Genomic DNA, 20,975 nt, shown 5'->3' on the forward strand with positions numbered 1-20,975 from the left:
AGTAACCACTCAACCTGCTCCAGAAGGAAGTCTAGGCTTGCCACAACACACCAAATTGTTTTGTCTTATGAAGCTCCTTGTACACTCATTAAAGCAATGGATTGTTGAAATCAAATGTCTATCCAAACATTACAAATTCAAGTATGCTTGTAAGATACGGTATAGTGACGTTGTTTTACGTCATGCAATCATTTGAAAGGTGTCAGACGCACGCAAACGTGCTGCTATCCTAAAATTGCAAGATTCGGATATGAAAACAGTTTTGTTAATTTATGAAGTCTCCAAGCATTGTGGACACGACTGAAGTTGATTCTGAGGCTCCATCTATTCCACTCTTTCATAGTGCACAGGGCACTGAGTCTAAAGATAATGCTGAAGTGAGCAAAAAAAGGGCTCAGATTAATAGTAAACCTACAGGTAAAGCCTTCAGTCGTGTGGTACGCGAGATGTACTTCAGGATAATGTCAGGAAGTCTTGTCATCAGTGTTTTTCACTTCATGATAGAAAAGCTTTTCCTCGTGAGGAAGCACGGAGTTTCAAGTATGGTAAACAAAGCCATATCCAGACAGATTGCAGCGTAGCCAGGGGAAGCACTGGTCTACCGCACGGCTAGAGAGTAGCTTTCAGAAAGTGAATGTTGTGTTCGCACTGACAGTACGGCAGCAGCACAGAGGGCTCGCTTTTCCATCTCACGGAAACATTCTGCTGTCGTCCACAGATAGAAAAGCAATCTCTATGTCCCGTTAAGAGTCACTCAAAAGACAACTAAATTTCAGTAAAACAGAAGTACGCATTTTGTCTTAATCAATAAAGACACCTGGGAAATGATCAGTAGCCGGAAGACTACAGAAGCCTACATCTGTTTTGTCTGCATGTAATGGACACGAAATGCCAGAACTTCAAATGTGCAGAATGAGATTTTCAGTCTGCAGTGGAGTGTGCGCTGATATGAAACTTCCTGTCAGATTAAAACTGTGTGCCGGACCGAGACTCGAACTCGGGACCTTTGCCTTTCGCAGGCAAGTGCTCTACCCTGCAAACTAGCACTCCTGAAAGAAAGGGTATTGCGGAGACATGGCTTTCTTTCAGGAGTGCTAGTCCTGCAGAGTTCGCAGGAGAGCGTCTGTAAAGTTTGGAAGGTAGGAGACGAGATACTGGCAGAAGTAAAGCTGTGAGGACGGGGCGTGAGTCGTGCTTGGGTAGCTCAGCTGGTAGAGCACTTGCCCGCGAAAGGCAAAGGTCCCGACTTCGAGTCTCGGTCCGGCACACAGTTTTAATCTGCCAGGAAGTTTGAAATGTGCAATTTGCCGTCAACTTTTCGAGACGCTACAAAGTTCGTTTCATTTCAAGTACTATGTTCTAGAAACAGTGTTAGTTAGGACTTGTTTTATTGTGCATAGAAGACAATGCGTTACAAATCAGTGTTTCGGTGCCTTATACTAACCTTTCTGACTTGTGAAGTTTTTTACTCTGGTTTTATCGTGCTAGGCCTGTCCCTCATGCTATTTATGAGCAGGATGCTCATAAACTGCACCGATAGAAAGACCATGGGGTGACAAATCCTGTTTCTAAAAATCAGCGTGCGTCCTCCTACGTCGTACTCAAAAAGCCATCAGGAGTTTACGTCTGCGTGCTGATTTCGAAGCCATGGTAAACCTACAAACTGTAATGGATTCGTTTCCTCAGCGATGAGCAGAGGAATTAACAGACACATTGGTATGGGACAGATTCTTTTCAAACACTGATTTACATGAGCCATACTTATAATTACCGCTGGAAAAGCATTTCATCAATAATGTGTGATCAACACTCACTGGGGTTTGTTCCAGTTTCAAAGACTACCATTCGAAACTGCTTCATCTCTTTCCATTTTCCAACATTTCTTGGAACAATTAACGGCAAAAGTCCTTTCATGTGCTAACTATCTGGATGATATAGCATGCCTGCTGAACATTTGGCAAATTTAGAACGTTTGTTCAATATGCTTGATGCAACTGGCTTAATGTGTATCAAGAAAAGTGTTCCTTTTCCCAAGAAGAGCTTGAATATTAAAGAGATGTCATAAATGTGCAGGTTATTCATCCTGATCATTCTCACTTCTCTGTATTTAAGGATTTGCCGGCGTCCAATAACATCGAGGAGGTACGGGCTGCCATGGGGAAGTTAATGTATTGTATTAAGTTTATTGCAAACACTGCGAAAATTTCTTCTCTGCTGAACCTTGCTGCGCCAGATTGGTGATCCTGGTCACTCTCAAGATGGACAGCGGGGCCTGGGCAGGGAGCTGCCATTGGCCGTAGCTACAGTCCCTGCCTCCTCATCTGCGTCCGAATTCAGGCCTCCACCCGCCGTCGTCACGTGACTCAGCACTACAGGATGACGATATGTAGGTGTGAGGGGAGAAATGTGGTGTCGTTCGAAGAGTGATGTGCCAGGTTACAGTTGGCACATTACAACGGCACCACATGCTAAAGACAGTTCCGACCAGTCTCAGCCACGAATGAGAAGCGTCAGTGAAGACACGTCATCAGGAGTTTCCATACACCGCTACTGCCGGAAGAGTACTTATGTTAGAGCGCAGCGCCGCTCACCTCAAGCTGTGATCGTCAAGTAGGCTGCAGCATTAGCATAGCTCACATCCGGCAACGCTGTATTATTAGTCAGAACTGTGTACCAACGTTTGGTGTTAAGAATACATTGAGATGTGACTGTCCTTCAGTGCTAGTCCAGTATAAATACTATTCTCGTACTTGGCGACAGTAACAAATATCCATTGTTACTCAAGTTGAAATGGAATATATCTAAGTATTAGAAACTGCAGTGTTTTATTAAAGTTAGCTGACTTTTCATGTGTATTGTAGCAAGCGATTGACCTCCTCCTGAAGTATATATAGGATTGCTACGATACATTGAAAATGTAGTCCAGATTGGAGACTAACCTTGCTGTGTGGCGATATCTATGTGTATGGCTATGTACTGTATCCATCAGCGGACATAGCAGTTAGTGTTATTGCTTCTATGGACATCCTCAGCCATTGTGAAGAATGTAATGATACTGAATGTGGGGGTAGGAGCAGAGAGCAGACTTTTCTTAGAAACACTCTGCTCGATGAGCGATTGAGTTTCATGCGGATGTGCTACAAATACTTGTGACTCTAAATATTTTTCGGGAAAATGAGCATTCATCTGAATATGTCTGATTAGTTGTCGCCAGAAATTCCGTGGTAAGATGTGGATGTCGTCGGGCTGCAAGCCAGTAACTCTTTGGAATATTAAGGATTTCCTTCGGTAAGGAAGGGATAAAACACAGTTCTGAGTGGAGGTAAAATACTTCTCGATGAAATTCCGAATACTGAGAGAGATTCTTTCTAACACTGTAATTTCATAAATGGTTCAAATGACTCTGAGCACTATGGGACTTAACATCTGAGGTCATCAGTCCCCTAGAACTTAGAACTACTTAAACCTAACTAACCTAAAGACATCACACTCATCCATGCCCGAGGCAGGATTCGAACATGCGACCGTAGCGATCGCGTGATTCCAGACTGAAGCGCCTAGAACTGCTCGACCAAACCGGCCGGCTGTAATTTCATTATTTCTATTTTTGATGAAATGACGAATTGGTCTGGATGACTATTTCTCCCTTAATTTGAAACTTACAACGTTGGTTTAAAGAAATGATCTAATTTTGAAATATAGTGAGCAAAATAATTTCTAGATGATACGGTAATTCCAATATTCCAGGCTGTAATTTAATGAATGCCAAGTTTTGACGTAAATACATCGAACTTCTTTGGAGCAACCTGCGTGGGGGGGGGGGGGGGGGGGGAGGGATACTACCTCTTTCCTTACATGCCAGATAACCAAGCAAGTTGCATATAAGCTATACTCGCCATTCGATCACTGTCTATCTGGCGCACTGATGCCCTTCAGGGGTCTTCCGGAGGAGGTAGGTAGGTAGAAAAGCCTTGCAAACAGTACCCAAGGACCAAACCGAACATTGCTTTTTATTTGATTCGTTACTAGAACATGGCAGATGATTAACCGCCAGCTGTAATACTGCTAAGAAATACACAGATGGAGAAAAAAGTAACCTAAGGAACGTTTGTCATTATTAGTCATAAACAATGTAAGCTTAAATTCTCTGCCGGTTTCGTGTTTCTCATTTCATTTTCAGAAACACAACAAAATACGCCAGTAAAGGAAGGGAAATAAGTCGCTATTATTGTATATCAGGTGAATGCAGAATCGTCCCTGTTGGAGCCAAAATATATCTTGACTCGGGATAGCTGCTAGGAAACAGGAGTTAAACATGAACAGTTGTTGCTTATCAGGGTGGATTTCAGTCTTCTGTGGGAGGTCTAAAATCCGTAGATGGTTTGGGATACAGGGGAAACGTGTGCCAGAGCGAAGACAGACTTTGATATATCGACATAAAAGTTTGAAGATAACACTGAAAGGAGATATTTTAAGATTTGCATGAGGTTTAACTAAATCGTTTGTATATCCCAATCACATTTTCTGTACATCTCTGATCTGTTGATTGTTAAAGTATAAATATGCAGGGTGGTCAGAAACGGTCTGATAAGGTTCTAAGGGTGACGCAGGGGAGGCCATGCTAGAAATAACTGTTAAGGAAAAAATTATTTAGCACTGAAGTTCGCCAGTTAGCTTGTTGCGCGTGCAAGTTTAAACAGCCTGCCACAGACAGTATCGCCAAATGTGACCATCCTTTTTTTCTCACATAGCTTAAATTCATAACTTCCGAAAAAGACACATATTAACTGGTAATGAGCCTTTTAACAATGTCTGCGTCTGTGAATAGCGTAAGTTCTACATACCTACGTGTTGTGTAATGTATTAAAGCTATTTCAAGGATATTGTTATTTCATCAGTTAAAGATTCTTATGGCAATTAAAATTCTGCAAGTTTTTTAAAACTGTGTGAACGGTTAAACCATAATTGTACCTTGAAACGGAAGAAGGTCTTCTGCCATGGAATACATGATATTTGTATATGCAATGAGTTATTTAATGTCCAAATGATTTTCCAAGTCTTGAAAATGAAAATTTCTGTTAGTTGCCATCAGCTGGTATTTCAGTTTTTTTAACTTTTCACTTACTGATTAGTGATGTGTAGTAGAGTCATAATGTACCAGTCTATGGACCATTAAATGCAGTACTGACAAGATTTTCTCGTTTGCTATAATTGTAAGTTTGAATATAATATTTGGGACTAGGTAAATGACCATGGTGTACCTTGGATCAGGTTTTCACATTTTCGAAACACCTTACCTCTCCAGAGTAATGTTTGCAGTTTTGGAGAAGTACTGCAGCACACGTAGAGTGAATGTTATCATTTGAAAATTGAACAAGGCAATATATTAAATTTCTTTTACGGGGATGGTCAAAGGTGAAAGTCGGAAAAGTGTCCTAAGATTAAACATTCTCTTCTGCATGGAAATTTTTTGTCTCCCCTGTTATTCTGCAAAGTTTCATCCTAGACACATCCTTACTCATTGACTGATAGGGTCCTCTTCTTTGTCCTTACAATAAATATAGTTTCATTTCCTCACATTTCCTTGCAACGCTATCCTTTTTCTAAGATCCTGGTGAGTTGCACATAACCATCACTTTTATTGTGTATTGGAGAGATTCGAATAACACTACAGGAGTTGACAATATCACAATTTCCTATGAAGTTCACTACACACTGACCTATAGAGCACTTCGAATCAGCATATGCAGTGACCGCACGGGTTATTCACGTTTGGGCATACCGTAGACGTGAAAAGTTGCAGACCAGTCAAATAGTGCACACAGGACAGCAGTAAGACCTATGTATAGTAGCATTTTTATTCATTCAGTTGAAAGCAGAGATACTGAACGCCAGTGGAGTTTGGGTCACTTCGGTATTAGGTGCTCTATACTAACGTGACGACACTAAGTTTGCGAAGGCCTATATTTGAGAGATGTTGCTAAATCGATATAACTAGGTAGCCCTGAAAGGGGATATTTTAAGATTTCAATGAGCTTTAAATAATTGCTTCGCATTTCTAGATCTCATTTTCTGTACATCTCAAGATTATTGATATTTCAATGGTTTTGTCAGCTTCGATAAAACTTAATGTGGAGGTTCAAGAAACTAATTGTGAAGCGTCGGAGTTATATTGTGAACTGTTGCCAGTATAATGAGAATTTATTCTAACTAATGCATTATGTTTCTGAACGAAGATGTGAACTAGTGTATCCCTACCTTTTTCAGTATTCACAAATCGATATAAGACACAAATGATCAGAGTCCTAAAAACGAAATAAAAGGCAGAACATATACGAATAGGTCAAAATTGCACGAATAAATTTTAAAAATTGATAAATACACCACCTATGTTCTTCACTGCTAATGATAATTAATCATAATGAGGCAGCAAGGTGATTTATGGAAAGTAAAGTAATATTTAGTGCAGGATATAACATAACAGTCAGCCATATCTCTAAATTGAAGCGATGCTGGAGGTTATTTTAATGGAGTGGAATCGTCTTAGTGCCGCCAGGTGTGGTTAAGCATTATCTATCGTCAGTATTTGAGTTACGATATCATGCATGGCGAAATAGGTAGTATAATATAGCCGACAGGTAACTGAGAGACGTTATAAATCACTCTTTTCATGTGTAAACTTCGACGTTTGTGATTCTCTCTTTTAATATTTTCTCTTCTCAGGTTGGCTCCCTGGTTGAGAATGGAGTCACTACAGCTTTACGCTACTGTATAGAACCTATCTCCCCAGTTTCTCTATCAGCGTGATCGTTAGGCTACAACCTGTTAATGAATACGAAATTGTGACTGAAGTAGAGAGATGGCTGAGATCTGGACATATCAATGTGTACCACAGGGTGCCCAACAAAGTCACATCAAAGAATTTCGAATTTCCAGCTTTGAATAGTGCCTCAGTCCGTCCTTCCTGCATTTTCAAATACACTGACGATACGTTTTAATCTTGCCGCAAGGCAGTGGGACACTACAGCATTTGATCGAAGATATGGACAGTACAAACTCAAATACAGGGTGATTCAAAAAGAATACCACAACTTTAGCAATTTAAAACTCTGCAACGACAAAAGGCAGAGCTAAGCACTATCTGTCGGCGAATTAAGGGAGCTATAAAGTTTCATTTAGTTGTACATTTGTTCGTTTGAGGCGCTGTTGACTAGACGTCAGCGTCAGTTGATGCTAAGATGGCGACCGCTCAACAGAAAGCTTTTTGTGTTATTGAGTACGGCAGAAGTGAATCGACGACAGTTGTTCAGAGTGCATTTCGAACGAAGTATGGTGTTAAACCTCCTGATAGGTGGTGTATTAAACGTTGGTATAAACAGTTTACAGAGAATGGGTGTTTGTGCAAAGGGAAAAGTTCTAGACGGCCGAGAACGAGTGATGAAAATGTAGCACGCATCCAGCAAGCATTTGTTCGCTGCCCAGGAAAATCGACTCGCAGAGCTAGCAGAGAGCTGCAAATTCCACAGTCAACTGTATGGAGAGTCCTACGAAAAAGGTTAGTTATGAAACCTGAACGTCAACTACCCGAGGCGATGGGTCGGCCGCCAGGCAGCCCGTGACAGAGCACTTCATCACTGGCCTCCAAGAAGCCCTGATCTTACCCCCTGCGATTTTTTCTTATGGGGGTATGTTAAGGATATGGTGTTTCGGCCACCTCTCCCAGCCACCATTGATGATTTGAAACGAGAAATAACAGCAGCTAACCAAACTGTTACGCCTGATATGCTACAGAGAGTGTGGAACGAGTTGGAGTATCAGGTTGATATTGCTCGACTGTCTGGAGGGGGCCATATTGAATATCTCTGAACTTGTTTTTGAGTGAACAAAAACCTTTTTAAATACTCTTTGTAATGATGTATAACAGAAGGTTATAATATGTTTCTTTCATTAAATACACATTTTTAAAGTTGTGGTATTCTTTTTGAATCACCCTGTATAATGCTGACGGTGGAGACAGAAAAGGACGAAAGTTGTTTTGATTACATGTGTTGGTAAAACGCAAAGCACATGGACGACTCGGCTATTATGTGTATAGAAAACCAACGCATACAAATCTGTATCTCAAAGGACTTAGCTTTTATCGTCAAACTCAGAAGAGAGCTGTGCTGAGCACTAATTCACAGACACAGGACTATTTGGGACACGAAGCACGTCGGCTTCGAGATGTATGATGTGATGACCATGTTCAGAAGCAACGAACATTCCGTTTGCGATATTAGGTAGAGGCTCTCGAGAAAACCAAGAGGCGATGCCATCCAACAACGCCACGAGGACCAACACATGGCACGGGTTCCATTCCCCGGTGGAACAATTAATAAGATAGCTAGAGTCGCAAATAGGCAAGGCATTAGACCAGTCTTCTGGCCACACAGAAAATGTAATTAATCCCGACCTGAGTGTTCCAGGGGCTTGTAACATTTCTTACGAGTGTGACAGCAGCTCTGTGAACCAGTCAATACGCAAAGTTGCTGATAGCTATCTTGAACACCGGAGTCACCTGAAGTATTGGAATTTTGTAAGATCAGTTGTGTTGAGTACAGCGTATTAAATATACACAATTTTGTGTTAGAACATTCGAGAATTCTGACCCACTCTTCGAACTATTGGGACTCTGAGATTAGAGTAGCAGTGGAAATTAGACTCTGTGATAAAAATTTCAAGAGAGACATCGGTTATGCGCTTAGCAACGCATGTAAGAGTACACTTGATAAAGAAATAACACAGAGGAATACTTCTAGTAACTTATCGCCTGATGTGAGTGATAGCACTGCTGGCGACTTCTCATGAATTGCGCAAACAGTATCTACGCACGTACAGAGGCCGCCTCAGTACGCACTATTGCCGTGATGTCATCCCAACAAACAGATGGCGTCGCTTGGACACAAAAGTGGGAGCCTCGTCAGCTTAACGACAGTTAGACGTAGTCCCTGACGACAATGACGCAGGTAGTCATCAAGAGTTTGAGATATTATCCGATACTTAGTAGTCACAAAGGAATCCCTGGATTTAAAGTTAAATAACATGCAGCAAAGTTCGATAGAAGAATGCACAAACCGTGCGTTCACTGTGAAAACTTTAAGAATTTTATACAGGGGATCCGAAGTAACTACTATTTTACAACTTCTGTATAAAATTCTTATTAATTTCACAGTAAACACAATGAACTACTATTTAGAAACTTCTGTATAAAATTCTTAGATCTTTCACAATAAACGTACCATTCGTTTCATTGTTCCGTCCATCTTTGTTTCCATGTTATTTAATGCTTTTAATCCAGGGAGTCTGTCATTAGAGGCCCTGTGAGAAGCCCATGGCACTATATCCTGCGACTTTTCGCTGTTACACATATTTTGTTTTCCTGTATGTCGCAAATGGTGAGCGTGTTGGTCTGCAGCCTGACACGGGATGTGGTTACAATAACGAAATTTTAACTGAACACGAAAGTAATGGGTCGTCGCTGTGAGCGGAGCTGACGTTGTGTTAAAAGTGATATAAAGGCCATATTCTCAGGGACCAGAATTCCCCATACCACAGTACTATGTCCATAATACCTACATAAATTCAAGCTATTCTCTCTGCGGGCATCTAAATTGTATTATGTATGTCACAATAACGACAGAAACTGGTGATTATTTCCATTTTTTTTTATCCATCACATTTCCCAATTCGATGACTACTTCTTGAGCTCACTCATCCTTAAGCACTATAGAACCTATACGAAGCACATGCGATAGACCGGACCTGCAACGAACTTGTGACGACACACTAGTCGACTTGTCCGACACACTTCGCAACAGCTCGGTTCCGTGCAGGGCTCGCAGGAAATCAAATATGTAATTCAAAACGTAGCGTCATTAAAGGTCTTAGTCTTCTCGTGTGTTTTCGAGAGCTTACATGCATTTAAAGGAGTAATCCAAAATTATTAAACTCGTCTGAAATAGTTAGTCGCTTTCCGCTGGAAACGGCTGCTGGCACCCGTAAGACCTGCAGTGTCACGTGCTGTGACGTATGCGTCACGGCCTGTCTTTCTTGTGGGCCTCGAGCTTATAAGCATGATGTCACTACATCCCTGTAATTAAGGGTGTGGTGCAGTTCAACGACAATGGGCTACTCACCCATTAGTTTTGACATCGTAAAGTTGGTGGCTTGTTATGATCCGACGTTTCACTATTAATGTTCCATTACATAGCCGCAGAATTTAGGATCCCAGCTAAAGCTTTGATTCGTTTTTGTGTACAGAAGGGTGTAACCTCTGTTACGATACAATGTTGTTATTTTGAAAGATGCCTACTCATAAGGGCTACTCTCCCGTGCTTTCTCTGTTGCATGGGTGTCTCTGCTGCCCGAGGGACCACCTGTACTCTTGGAGGTGATTTTTGAGAATTCGTGGATACTATGGTGAACCCACAGGTAAGGATATAGAAGTGTAATCGGACGGAGCCACACTTCCCTGGATAATCCCTATAAAACTGAGGTGCAACATATTCCCTCACAGGTTTCCAGCTAACGACCGTTTCACCTTAAGAGCCATTTACCCCACCGGCATGTAGCTCTCATTGAGGTTGAGGTTTTTATTTTCTATTTTTAGGGAACTTTTTACCATCCTCGCTATCCGAACGATAATGTCAGGATCCCTGTTCTCGGCGACACACAACGTTCAGCCACTAAACAGCACAGTGGTCGCAGTAGTATGTCCAGAGCCCTAGGCTACAAATGTCTGACGGCACTGATGAGTGTCCAGCTCAGAAACACTGGGCTCACTAAACCTGTACGCAGTGAACCAAGACTGGGTTCCCAGATATGCTCGTCATTTGGCACAACCCTTGTGGCTCGTGTGTCTAACTGAGTAACACTGAATCCGTGAGCATCCCAACACCCCTCCCTCGCCTCCCCCGAAAGATATTACTGCGAGACACGTGAATAATTTGATCACATTATTATACTCGCTGTAACAGCTCATCGATGGATCGCTTAAGAGGGACTTTTCTCTAGGAGAGCCACTATTCAAAACCTAAACCGTAATGTAAGTTGTGGGCATTTAACTTAGCTATTCTTTGGACAAAGTGATGTTACAGAAGGCATCATGAGAACAGCAGAGTATTTTAGCTGTAATTACAGGCCACCTTCAGCTAAACTAGGCAACTAAACTCTCAAGTAGATAACGTTTCAAGTCACTAGCCAAACTTGGGCTACAGTTTTTTAAAGAACTATTATGAATTGCATTATATACCTTAGGTCGATATTCCTCAGGTCTCAGTCATATGGAACATACACAAAATTACTTCAAACACTAATTCAGTTATCACCACTCACCACTCACTTTCTTATAACAGCTGAGAGATTCTGAAGTGAGCATATTACTTATCTGCATCTAATTGCAAGAACACGTAAGACCAGTGCTACAACGACTGACAAGGTAATAAATTATGTGGAAATGGTATTTTTCAAAAAATGTGTGTGTGTGAAATTTTATGGGACTTAACTGCTAAGGTCATTAGTCCCTAAACTTACACACTACTTAACCTAAATTATCCTAAAGACAAACACACACACTCATGCCCGAGGGAGGACTCGAACCTCCGCCGGGAAGAGCCGCACAGTCCATGACTGCAGCGCCTCAGACAGCTCATCTAATCCTGCGCGGCTGGTATTTTTCATCAAAGGCTCATCACATCAGACGCATTACACGTGGTGTTATCTAAAGAATTCGAAAGTGCAATGAAATCTGAGGTGGAATTCCTGAAAATCACCTTTGAACTTAATCGTTTGCCTTTACTTCCTCCAGATACGTCCTATACAACCTAAGATTTAACTGAACTTTCACTGTAGGCTGCAGCACTTTTAATTAAAGTGGGAAAGTATTCCACAACAAGCTGTTAAAACAAACTGCGAAAACAGAAAAACTATTAAAAAAGGTTTCATCATACGTCTCGTATTTTTAATTTTGTTCTGCCGTGACGTCCGCTGCATTCCCCAGAGTCGTGTTCACGACAGCCCTATAATTAAAGAACATAGAATAGAATGTCGTCGCAACAACAGGGGAGGGTGAACAGTAGTGCAACTGCCGCAACACTTCATGAACTGTAGTTTGGAGGGCACTTTCTGGTCGTCGGAAGGATGAGCAACGCAGAAGGGCGGTTAGTGGCGGCCGGGAGATGGAGTGTTCGCTGTTACCCTCCGCTGCCTCTGCCGGAGACCTCATTAAGGCTTGCACCAGGTAGGGGACGCCTGCAGAGCGCCTTAAATACCGCATAAGCTTACATTACTGCTTCGCATCTTAGGACAGCCGTGTCATCACCATGAGAATGTGTCACGGGTGACACCGAGGCGTAACACTCAGGTTTCATCGAGAAAGCAAACAAAAATGATTCCATTTTATGTTTCCGTAGCTAAAGCTACATATCCTACACCGTACGACAAATTGTAATGCGTGGCCAGCCATCTATATCTCTGCTGTGCACGTTCCACCGTGTGTTTTGTGGTGAAGGGTGCGTACAAGATACATGGAAAAAGAAGGTAGGCCATTCCGGATCCTGGCGAGAGAAAACTCCCAGATGGCCTTGTGTGCCTTGACGGTACTTTGCTGACTCTCTTGTCTGTGCTTTCGGCGGAGCACGGAACTCGTGGTGTGCATCCAAAGAAAATAACTCGTTTCGCGTCAAAAGCTCAAGAGCAAGGGTCATTGTAATTACGCTGTGGTACAATGCATTAATATTACTCAAAATATGACAAACGTTATTTGTCATGGTATTCCAAAAACGAGCACTTGCAACTTGAATGGACAGTACGACGCAAAGGCGCGGGCAAAGTGAATATGAAAACTGCATGTGTGTGTCCAGTCTTTTTGGTTCAACGATTATAAACGAGATTTGACAAACGAATTTTTATGGTCACCTTCTAGAAAGAACCTACTAGCCACAGTAGTAAACATCCCAAACTGAAATTGGGGAAAAACTACAAAAAGCAAAGATACAAGCGGAAAAATGAAGAGTCAATGCATAGCTCAAAAACCACCTTGGAATAAATTAATTCACATACATTTAATGCTTTTTTTATGGGGTACTGGATTAATCTACGATAGTGAACACTCCCTATATTGCGAGACAATAAATAAATTATGTTGCTGAGGTTTATTAGATTTTTCTACTGGGTGCTACAACTTCATTTCACATGAAATGATAACTATTTCAGTGTAAGAACAAAATATAAAATTGCGATTGAGCCCTTACACCCTTACATTTTTCGCGTGCTGCTCTAATGACTTAACAGTTCGTGCTTAAGCTACAGTGGATGCAAGATTTCTGCATGATGTGCCAAAGAATGTGATTTCGAAACCTATCGACCACTTGAAATTTCATTTTAAAATTTCATCTTTATTAAGCTCTTGCGGCGATTTATGTCACTGCGATTTATCACTTTTGTCTATCGCTTATCTGATTAATAATGAGAAACTAAAGTTGCATAAACCTAGTATATAATTCAACGAAAGTAGTGGACCAAACTATGAACCACCCCACTCTCCATTGTTTCCAGATGTATCAAAGATGGCGGCAATGACGATATCCAAGATGGCAGCCTGTAGACTTGGCAACAGTGCATGACATCATCCAAGATGGCGACGATGACGTCATCCAAAATGGCGTATTTTGGTGGGAATATAGATCAATTGGGCTACCTCCACTAACCTAACCCTCCCTCTCTTTCCCTGCCCCAGAAGTGGTCGGAAGTTCAAATTCCATCAGGACAATAAAACACACATCTACTACACAAGGGAATGGTCAGACTTGTCATGTCGAAACCTGTGTTGCTTTTTTTACCACTGTGAGTTAACATTGCAAGAAGTCTGTATGCAGAATTTTAGCTGCTGACATGACCTCGAAGTCTGTAAACAATTTTATGAAGTAAGAAATTATTGTCACATGGTTTCCGCGCTTGTAACTGCCTCTTGTACAACCCTGACCTCCCTTGCTACGTTATACCAACGCCATCTAGGGACAAGGTGGCGTTAGCTACGCGCCGCTCTCTTGCCACAGCAGTGAGAGAGCAGATTCCCCCCAGTGAAAGCGATCGTATGATAATTAAACATTCGTTGACAAATATGGCTGATATGTTATCTACAACATTCTTTCCAAATAGCTATGGAATAGACACAAATAAATATACAGTTTAGAACACGTCCAAATTTTATTTCTTGTGATTACCGCAAAAATGCGAAATATTGATACAATGTTAAAAATATAGGTTTTTTTGTGCATCAAGAACATACAAGCAAAGACGACATATGACAGCCCTGCGAATCACAAACGTTGTTAGATGTCTGTAGACAAAACTGGGCTGGTGATAGGAATGAATCAGGCCTAGTATCAGTATATTTCGAGGAGTGACACGCATATTTAATCAAATTCTCAAACCGTGGGGAGGAAAATTGATAATTTACTACTGGTTGCAGCTTGAGAATATTGTCACAGTGACAGACAGGAAATTGCAGTAATCTGCACACAATAATTTTCTCTGTTAGTTTTCTGTAAAATGCCTTCCACTGACGGAAAAATTCTCTGTCTAAAGTTTGAATTACGTATGTCGTGCCGGGTGGAGTCTGAAGTATCTCTACATCTTTGTCAGGGTGGGCTCGAAATACAGCTTTTAATGAATCAGACCTTTTATGACTTGACCACGAATCTATAAGGAGAAGAGATTTGTTCCCGCAGAACGGAAGAAAAGCATGACGCATGAAAAGTGTAACGTTTTCATTTCCCATTTTTCCAGACTTCGATGTGTCTACCACAAGATTGTTTGCATAGAACATGGTCCAAAACGTCCAGTTAGTTCTTGAAGACACACATATAGTTTAGGCAGCAATGAACCATCCAGACTAATTATGGGCATTATAGTGTATGAGTGGGTGAATGCAGTCGTGGACTGCGCAATCGCCTCAATAAATTTTTCCCCTTTGAATGAAAGTGTTCTTTTCGCACGCATTTCTTTTAGAAAACCTGAGTGATCTGCATTGTACACGTACGATTGACTAAAACTAGCCATCTTATTTTTTGCATTCGTAAGAAAAGCTTCTATCATTTCGATTTGTGTCACTTCATTTTCCGACCTGTTTCTCGATACAAATTTTGTTATTTTTCTTGCCACAAGTTTATGTGATCTTTTGAAGCGACTAATCCTACTTTGAGAAGCTATAAATTCTTTAGCGCCTATCGCGTTGACAATCTCTAACGCCCAATCACGCTAAGTTGTATCGCTGACACTAAATGACTGTTGTCTGGCATCGGTAAGTAGCTCAAAAAGTCGCGCATTTAGCTCCGTCGCAATTTCCAGTCGACTCTTACGTCGTCCAGCGACTTCCTTTTCCCATCTATACAATTCACGTTCAGAACGGACAAAGCGATACTTACTTTGAACAGTACTGACACGTAGGCGTTCCTTACCACTTTCTTTCAACCAATACGTCACCGCTTATTCTTTGTCTGCTAAGGTAATTGTAGTTGCTGGTGTTACTTTCGAAGATAATTGATGATGATACGTGGCACTATCACTCGAAGAGTCTTCATGATTGCAACTTTCGTCGGTGTCTTCGCCGTCTGTAGACTCACAGTCTGCAATATCGAGTGTTTCAGTTGTTTCTAGCCACATGTCTGCGCCATTTACATGCTCGTCTGAAAGTTTAACAACCATGTCGCACAACACATTGTCTTCACGCGTGTTTTCTGTTGATTGCTTCATTTGGCGTCTGTGGTATATCTCCATGGCAAGCGGCAAAACATTTACAGGGTTCGCCATCACCTGTGAGGGGAGACTGAATGTTCACCGTAAAGTGGCTTGCGGAGTATAGATGAACATGTACTGAACCTCTTTCACAACTCTAACCAGTTTCAGGACGGTATGTTTCGAAATACGTACCAGAAATTAAAAGGACGTGCATGCCACAAAAACGAATATTCGTTTGCCCTTTCCACCATAACCGTGCAGCGATATTCCTCTTTAGTGAACGCCGCGATTAGACGGCCGCACTTCCCGACCATGCGCACAACGCTCGCGACTCGCCATTTCCAAGGGTGGCAGGCCGTCACTGCAAGCGCCAAGCAGGAAACACAGGCATGATCGTCATTGTTTTAGGTGACTTCCAGTTCTTGTCAGCAGCTACAATTTTGCATACGGACCTTTTGCATAGTTAAATAACAGTGCTAAAAAACGAATACGTGTTTCGACATGACTAGTCTGACCATTCCCTTGTAAGAAAACGTCGAGAAGGTAGGTCACTTGGGCCACCTCCACTAACCTATGTCATCCGACCGCCACCTCTTCCTAGGAACTGGTGGGAAGTTTGACTTTTGGAGGGAAGACAGGACAATTTGGCTATCTCTATCAACCTAAGAAAATGGCAGGAAAGAAACGGCAGTTGGGGCTACCTCCTCTAACCTAAGTCACCTGATTGCCACCTCGTCCTAGGGAACGGCAGGGAGAGTACTCGACCTGTGCTGGATGTAATTCTTTATTTAGCATGCACTATTTACTTAAACAATTAGAGGCAGTAACACCATCAAGTGTAATCGCCACAGGGTCCGGAGTCCAGCTGACCTAGCACACAGTACTACCACCAGAGGGCACAGTTTTCCATTCTGTGATGTAATCCAAGATGGTTGGGGAAAATGGTGGGAAACAGTGAGGTCGCCATGGGGTCTAGAGTGCAACTGACGTAGTACTCAGTACTGCCACCAAAGGGCGCTGTTGTCCATTCTGTGATGTAATCCAAGATGGTGGGGGGAAAAGGATTAAACAGTTTGGTCGCCAAGGGGTCCAACTGACCTAGTACACAGGAACACCACCAGAGGGTGTTGTCATGTGTTCCATGACATAACTAAAGATGGCTGTCTGTAGGAGAAAGTGACTCAGCCAGCACTGGGCTGCTGGAGACAGGAAGGAGTGTTCGTTATTTACTTTGGAACAATTTATTTAGGGATTGATTTTTGACAGAATATTTATCGCACTAATACAAAACACACACAGCCAACAGAACTGTAAACTAATCCTTAATTACTGAAATAATGATCTGCAGACATGAAAAATACTCCAACATTACCCCAATAATTTCAGTACACAGTACACAGACATGCCAACTCCTCCTAAATAATGCAGTTCACTCATGTACAGACACAAAATCAACTCGTAAACTGTCCAAATAATGCATAGTACAGGCTATAGCCCTGCTCGCAAAATAATGCCACACACATGCAAACGTTAAGTCCCATAGTGCTCAGAGCCATTTGAACACATGCAAACAATGTGTGTGGGCAAAGCCCACAGCCCCCAGTCCACGGGACCGCACAGGAGGCTACTGCACGCACTTTCAGAAGTCGGGATGCACTGGCAGCAGCAAAGACACGCACAGGTGCCCGTTTGGGTCAATCAGGCATGAGGTGTTGGGGTCCCTGTCATACTTGAAGTCTGAGAAATTCGTCTCGAAATATGTGATCACCTAGTCAACACTGCTGATGCGACCGTATAGGAGTGAAGACATATTAACAGAGCCCAGATGCTCCAGTTGCGCACGTGCATCAACGCCACCATGAGGTGTCACAGAACGCAGGCTGGTGCGAGCCATCGCTCTCATGTCGTTACTGCCTACAGCGAGCAGGTGAAAGTTAGTCTATTTTTGGGTATATAGCTAGAGTCCTTTGAGTGCTCTACTGAAGTCACAGGATTACAAGGTGCACTCACGCTGGTCCCTTATGCTAGACGCCTCTAGGCAGCATGTGTGTTTACCATTGCTGACATGAGACCTGCAGATACTGACGTCAAAGAATAGCACAGAGTGCTTTCTTCCTAAAGATCCTGATGGGACATGCGAGCTGCATCAAGTCGTGCACGCGTACACAGTGTGGCTGACTCATCTCGAAAAATGTTCGTCGTACTTTAAATATATTTCTCAGAAACAGTAAATGTTCTCACTGCTAAAAGCCTGTGCACACTCGTGAAAACACCTTTAATCATAAGAGCATCCTTGTTGTTTGGAAAGAGAGCACTCTCTAAGCACAGATGGGGCAGGAGGGGACGATCAGCAGTGAGAAGATTCAGGAAATGTATACTGTGTGATCACACATTGTATCACCACTCATATTGTGTCCATAAATACCCTAGCTCGTCTATAATACCTTGCGGGTATAGAATTTACATGTAAATGTGGAATCTTGATATGGATCATCGGGATCACTTCACATGAATCACGTACGAGGTATATGCTGTTCTTGTGGGAGGGATGTGCACGTGTATGTCCTTGTACAGAGCAATCTGTGTGAATTTCTATGAAAAACTGATATGTGGGTTTTCTGTTGACGGTAGAGTTGCGCTCCACCAAAACTACGGTTTGGTGGTTTTGGTACAGTACATAAACGACGTTGCGAATGGTAGGATTGCTGGTAGTATTGGTAGCATTGGTAGGGAAAGAAACAGAAACGAATGTGTGAGAGAAAATGGAACCGACGATTCCTCCTTGTTTTTGGCCTGGTTGTATTGCAGATAATTAGAATCGCACATAGATCTGTGGTTGTCCATTCTGTATTTTGTATCCTTACAAAATATAAGTTGCATTTTGTAAGTAATAGTTATTAGTCTATAGCATAACTTCTGCGCTTTTATGTAACCAAAGCATTTACTTTTGAGGCAAGCACAGTTTCCATGGACAAACATGAAAAAACTTATATAACTGTTGTTTTTAATCGGTACAATGTTCTTTATCATGATCAAAGCCCAAAGTTCTCTGTTACTATTGGTAATTGCGAAATTTGTTTTTGAATAAGAGAAACATGTTTTATATAAGCACTACGAAGCACTGAAGGATGTTTGACATGTTTTTGTTTAGCATTTTTTTTTTTATTTTACCTTTCTCTGAGGAAACGGCGTTTGCCAGTGCTGTATAATTAATCTGTATTGTTTTTCTTATTCTTACTGCGTCATCCTTTTGTACACGTTACAAATAAAAAATTTGCTAATAAAATCTGAATGAAACATTCTCAATTTAAATTTTGCTGTAAATACTGTTAATTTTAACAGTTGGGAGGATACCTATGCAGAATAAAAATGTTCCATAGAGTACAAGGCCATTTTTATCTCCTTATTCAGTTTCTAGACGATTCACTGCTTCCCGCTTCTAGCAGAATCTAATAAAACATCGATCGCACATGCAAATAAAAGGATCGGATTGAGATAACGCCCAATAAGTATACAACAGATCTAACGTGCATGTGTGGGGTTAGGATCTTCAGTGACCAAGCCTACTACGAAAACTACCGTAGCCTGAGCTTACTTACGGTAGTCTATGGTAAGTTTTACAACTCCAGTTGATGGTGATGATTCTGAGTTAAGATTTTCCGTGGAAGGTATGCCGTGTACAAGAATATTTGACATCACAATTCAAATGGTTCAAATGGCTCTGAGCACTATGCGACTTAACTTCTGAGGTCATCAGTCGCCTAGAACTTAGAACGAATTAAACCTAACTAACCTAAGGACATCACACACATCCATGCCCGAGGCAGGATTCGAACCTGCGACCGTAGCGGTGACGCGGTTCCAGACTGAAGCGCCTTTAACCGCACGGCCACACCGGCCGGCAAATTGTTCAAATGGCTCTGAGCACTGTGGGACTTAACATCCATGGTCATCAGTCCCCTAGAACTTAGAACTACTTAAACCTAACTAACCTAAGGACATCACACACATCCATGCCCGAGGCAGGATTCGAACCGGCGACCGTAGCATATCACAATTCATAAAAAATGTTTCTACGTAGGTGTGGCTATTAGGATTTCAGTTGCACTTAGAGTACTGAATATATTTAAATTTTTGATTTTTTATGACAGCTTATGGCTGTGTTTATTGTTGACTTATGAGAACCTAAGCAAAGGAACCATCCGATGAGGGCTGTAATGGCTAAGTCAGGAGAAGTAAGCTACATGTCGCTTTCAGGTCTTCCTGATTTCAGCTTTCCACGGTTTCTCTACATCGGATAGGGTGAAAGCCGATAGAAGCATTAGAAAAGCCATGGCTCATATCCTTCCTCATAGCTGCCAAACTGGAAATTCTGCACCATCTCTAATGGCCTCCTTGTCAATGGGGCATTATAAAATAAAATAAAAATGGGTCAAATGGCTCTGAGCACTATGGGACTTAGCTTCTGAGGTCATCAGTCCCCTCGAACTTAGAACTACTTAAACCTAACTAACCTAAGGACATCACACACATCCATGCCCCAAGCAGAATTCGAACCTGCGAACGTAGCGGTGGCGCGGTTCCAGACTCTAGCGCCCAGAACCGCTCGGCGGGGCATTATCCTTGTTTTTCATTAAACTAGAAAGAAAAAATAAATGCTTATCAACACAAATACCACCAAGCTTTTTAAAAATAGAAAGATTACATAGCATGTGTGAACGTCGCTAAAATACTTTAATGCATAACAATGATTCACATTATAAAATGAAACAGAGTATGAACTGACATTCAATGCCCCATCTCACGGTGAAACTGCTGGATCGACGGACAGAGTAAGGAGATTGTAAGTCGTTCGCTATGCGTCTCTGAATTTCACAATATGACCCACAACGATTTGAAACACTGTGGACATTTTACGCACTCTTGCCAATAACTGTAAAGTGAGGACCATGAGTCCTTTAAGTGACAAATTACTGCTATGCTCTGAACTGTCTTCAGCTATCAAACAAGCAATAAGTTCGCAAATAAGTTCGAATTATTTTTGTCTCTTACTTGTAACTTAGCGGCGACACACCGAAAACAGTACAGTTTGGATGTATTTTTTTTATGTACGCACATTAGTCCCAAGGACATACACCACAATGTTAATAAACCGAAGTCGAATGTTGGACCGTCCGTAAAAGCCAGCTGATAGCTGC

This window comes from Schistocerca piceifrons, chromosome X (assembly GCF_021461385.2).
Source record: "Schistocerca piceifrons isolate TAMUIC-IGC-003096 chromosome X, iqSchPice1.1, whole genome shotgun sequence".
NCBI classification, from domain to species: domain Eukaryota; kingdom Metazoa; phylum Arthropoda; class Insecta; order Orthoptera; family Acrididae; genus Schistocerca; species Schistocerca piceifrons.